General features: G+C 40.1%; 1 protein-coding gene across 1 annotated transcript in view; it reads right to left on the reverse strand.

Moving 5' to 3' along the window:
• AMOT (angiomotin) overlaps positions 1-4,957 on the reverse strand; it is an 85,945-nt gene that overhangs the window by 74,025 nt on the left and 6,963 nt on the right. The window contains 1 exon segment of the mRNA XM_014583900.2: positions 456-533. The gene's annotated coding sequence lies outside the window, so the exon portion shown is untranslated.

The following is a 4,957-nucleotide window of genomic DNA, read 5'->3' on the forward strand; positions in this document are numbered from 1 at the left end:
AAAAAAAAAAAAGAAAGAAAGAAAGAAAAGAAAAAATGTGATCACTCAATGGTCACACGCTTTGCAAATGTGGGAGAGAAATTCCTTTATTTACCGCCATATACCTTCAATCCAGACCTTACAATATACTGTTCCAGGGACAAAAATCCCTAGGTGCAATGCAAGGAGAAAAAAAAAATGAAGTTAACTCTTGACTTTTAAGCTTCTATGTGCTCAGGTAGAAATCATAGTGATGGGATGAGCAAGAAGGAAATGGAAACAGGAATTGCTGGACTATAAGATCTTAGAGGGCACAGCCTGGGTGCATGATTTTTCACTGCTCCATTCCAACACCTAAAACACTAACTGGTCCATAAAACGTGCTTAGTAATGGCATCTCGAGTGAAGCCTTTGCTAGAGGCAACAGCAGCAGAAGAAAAGGAACAAAAGACATGGAATAACAACAATACTATTACCTTTAGTTTCTTGGCCTTCCTTCTAAGAAGATAAAAGCTCTTTCACTTCTATTATCTTAGTTGTCCTTCTCAGCAGTTCTGTGCAGAAATAAAGGCAAATGTGATTAATTCCATTTTACAACTGGAGAAGCTCAAGTCAGAAGAGATAGCTAATGACAACAAATTTGACCAGGGTTTCACTGCTGCTCATTAGCTGGGCCAAGATCAGAACCCAGGTCTTGTGACTTTCTGCCTTGTGCTTCACAGAATTGCCTCTCCAGTTTTTTTTGTTTGTTTGCTTTTAGTTTTTGCTATAGGGAGCATGCACTCACCAGAGAGATAAAGAAGGAATGTGAAAAAGCACCCCCAGGAAAGATGGCACTCCACTATCCCTTCTCCTATAGTCTCTTTTTGGGATTTTCAGCACACACACACACACACACACACACACACACATGCCTGGAGTGATTTTCAAGTCAATGAGTATTGGGCATGGTGGTGCCCGCCCTAAGGAAAAAACCTATAGAGGCTAGAGGATTGTGCCATCGAATCCACCTATCTCTCTCTCTCTCTCTCTCTCTCTCTCTCTCTCTCTCTCAAGTCAATGAATATGGTATTCAAACCATGGTCAGCCATGTGGAAGACCAGCACCTTAACCACCATGCCACCTGCTGGGTCCTGGCTCCAGGTTTAAAACAGTTCACAAAAGAAATGTATTAGAAAAGCAAACTCTGGCACTCCAACAGTACCTTAAACAAAATAGCTAATAAGGCTGTTCCCTGTATCAACACCAGACCACTAAATGTAGCCCCAGGGGGGCTCTGCTAACATAATTGGGAGGTCACTCCCTGTTTTTCTGTACATCTTTCAAATGAAGCCCCATCCGCCTTTGGTCTAGGCTTCATGTATGAGCAGGGCTCAGGTGCTGATTGCAGGTGTGGCATCCAACAGGTGCATGGACAGGAGCCAGTGTTCCATATCTTCATACCAAAGGGCCTGAGTCACTCTCCAAAGGCAGAAGGTAGCCCCTCCTCCTACTGCTGACTTAAAAGCCCTGGGAAACTATCTTGACTGAGTGGCCACTGCAAAACTGCATCTAAACTCTGCCTTCCCAAAGACAAGGAAAAAATCAGCTAAACCACAAATCATATAAGCTAGCCATCCTTCCCACTAGCAGAAATCAGTGCAGGAATAGCTTCAGGGACCTATGAATATACAGAATGACCATTCCCTCCAAGTTATGGGAAAAAGAAGACCATGGCACATCCATGTTATGTATTTAGCTACAGAGCATTTACTCCACTGCAAGTGGCCCTGAAACCTCAGGAGCAAGTACTCATCCCCATCCCAAACCCCAAAGATAGAAGACAGCATAAAAAACCAGCAAGGACTCCTACTAGGTTCCCACCACAACCCCTATTCAGGCTGCCCAGGAGAACAGCTTACCCTGGTCACAAAAAGCACCAGATCAGAAAATTCCCCTCAGAAGCCTAACTGGCAGCCTGAGGCACATAAAATGTTCCTGGCGGTAAAGGGGGTCATCAAAATTTTCTTAGCTCTAAAAATTGTTTGCTTTTAAAAAAAAATCCACCTCGTTCAGTCCCCCCTCCATACATGTACACGATGCAAAATGAAACTAATTGTACAAGAAAAAAATCAAATGGTTTATTATGGTTTGTAATATTTCTCCAATTCATATGGAATACTCAGATGAATAAGCTTTGTTTTACAGCCTGTGATCCAGAAGTGAAACTAGCTACTAAAGTCAAAATGTAATCACCATATATAAACACGGTAAAACAAAAACCTGAACTGGAAACCTAAATGTAATAAAGAGGGAAATTAGATTTCTTCAAAATAGGCTGTCTAAATAATTTTTCCCATCTGTGATTTTTATCTTACTTTGCTATCACATGGAAAAAATGTCACTAATTCAATGCAAATCCATGGCTCATGAAAACAACCAAAATGAGTAAGGGATGCACTAATTAGCTTCCTAATGGGGAAGGTTTTAATTGAACTATTCTATAACAACCTTCATCAAAGTTTCCAGGGCAACTTCATAAAAGGATGTCAAACCTGGCCCACATTTTTATTCCCTTAAAAAAAAATTCTCTATACACAGAAACACAGAAAGCTGATTTCTCTTCAATGCTGTTAACACTCAGGCCACTACATTTTCTGATGTCAGCAATCCCCTTCCCACAAATATTCCAAGTATGCACCACCATCATTCTCCTTTCAATTATGTGGTTTCTCTGCTCCTTACTGATTGAGTCCAGGCCTCTTGGATAATGAGAAGCATGTGCAGGGAAAATATGCTCTTAAAAAACACATACATCAGTTTCATCTGCATTATAAAGAGGGGAGCAGATCATTTGTCCATATCGAAGGAATAAAAATGTGAAGTTTGCTTTGGCATATATAAAGAAACAAAGATCGGAAGGCACCAATACCTAAAGTTGGGGGTGTAGTTATTGCAATGTGAGGTGACACTAGTAAGAACAAGAACAACTTCCCACCAAATCCACCCTTTCTAGCTTGGTCACATTTATATTTAATGTTATCTTAATGTTGCTTTGGGGGGTATTTAAGTTCTGACATACACATGGAAATGAGCCACAAATTGTACAGCAAGCATAAATATTCCATCATTAATAAAAACCAGCTGCGTATAAAACACTACAATGGCTGGATTTTAGTTACTGGCTATCATCAGTATGTGTCACAGGCAAATATTACCCAAAACTTTCTCCCTTCAAACATGTGCATGTGCACACACATGGAAATTTGCTTTACCCTTTCTAATCTTTAAGAGGAACTTTCAAGAATTCACTGATCTCTATGGCACATTCCAACTGATGTCTCTTTTTGAAGCAATTTTTCAACAATCTGGCAGGTGCTAGAGTCGTCTTATTTGCATCTCAACTATCACATAGTATGAAAATGTTTAATTATATTTTTCAAAAAGCTGAGGTCAATAACACAAATGTTGGGTCAATCTTAATTATTGTCAGTAAGGCAATGGGCCACCAAAGGGCACTGTATGTTATAGGGGCAAAGCTCATTAAAAGTGAACACCTGCTCAGGACCCTATAATAAGCTGCTTTGCTATCATGCAAACACCTTTCATCCAATGACCTCAAAGCATGTGCCCAATATGAAGCATGCCTAAACACCTCTGTGAAGTATTAATATCCTCGCTTCCCAGAAGGGTAACTAAAGCTTAGAGCAACTAATTCATTTACCCTTGGTCACATGGCAAATGAGAGAGGGGTTGGGCAGAGAAACCCACTTCCTAGTTTCAAGTCATACAGGCTAATGATATTTCATGGAGTTGGGGCAAGAGTGAAAGTGATTTTACAAATGCAAGGCAAGCTATAGAGTTAAAGGGGATTTTTAAGAATTGCCTTAGGAAATATTAGCAAATATATCCATCTGTGTTTTCCCCATAAACGCATATTACAAAGAAGTGTTCCTGACCTTCGCTTGGTACTTTCTGAATACTAAAAGATCTCACTTTTTTTTCTGCTTAGAGAAACTTAATCTAATTTATGATGAGCCACTGGTTTCCAGGAATGACTCCATCAGAAATTGGAGATCACATGTATACTATTCCTTCATTATCAAAGGAAAATTAAAGGACTGTGGAACTGAACTTTCATTACATAGTGAAGGCCTCAGCGAGAAACCCATTATGTGTGGACCATCCTGCTATGTCTACATGTCTTTTATTTCATTATTGAAAATCCTTAGGTTACTTGCCATTTTTTAGTCTAATTTCAACATATTAGTTTCAAGGTATAAAACAAGCATATCAATGCCTTCCTACTTTTCCTTTCTCATTCTGAAAAGTTCATAGTCTACCCAAATTTGTACTCACTTAACAGCATATCATGATGTAGTGGTTTAAGAATCAATGTTGGGACCAGCAGATGGCATAATGGTTACATTGCTGGTCTCCTACATAGTCGAACATGGTTCAAGTTCCAGACCCAGCAGCTTCAAACTCACACTGGGCATATGTGCATGTGTGCCCAAGATCCTGAGAGGAGAATGGAGAAAAAGGGATTGTGGCATGGCAATCCCCCCCTGGAGGGGGAGATATTTCTTGCTATCTGTCTCTCTGGCAAGTGCACATGCTCTATAGCAAAATTCTCTCTTAAAAAGAAAAAAAAAATCAATGTTGGAACCGACTGGTGATGTGGTGGTTAAGGCAGCTATATCCTACATGACCAACTGTGTTGTTCAAGTCCTGGATCTGGCTGCTTAAAAAACACATTGGGCGCACATGCTCGCATGCTCAAAATCCTGAGAGTAGGAGAAATGGAGGAGAATGGAGTGTGGTGTGACCATGCCCTATGGGAGTGCTTTCTCACTTTCTCTCTCTCTCCTTCTCTCTCTGTCTCTCTCCAGCAAGTGCAAGCACTCTATGGCATTTTTTTTAAAAGACTTTTGTCCTGGCAATTGTGAATAATTGTATAATAAACATGGATGTGCAAGTGTTTTTCCAACTTTGTGTT

This window comes from Tupaia chinensis, unplaced genomic scaffold (assembly GCF_000334495.1).
Source record: "Tupaia chinensis unplaced genomic scaffold, TupChi_1.0 Scaffold144991_2, whole genome shotgun sequence".
Taxonomy (NCBI): domain Eukaryota; kingdom Metazoa; phylum Chordata; class Mammalia; order Scandentia; family Tupaiidae; genus Tupaia; species Tupaia belangeri.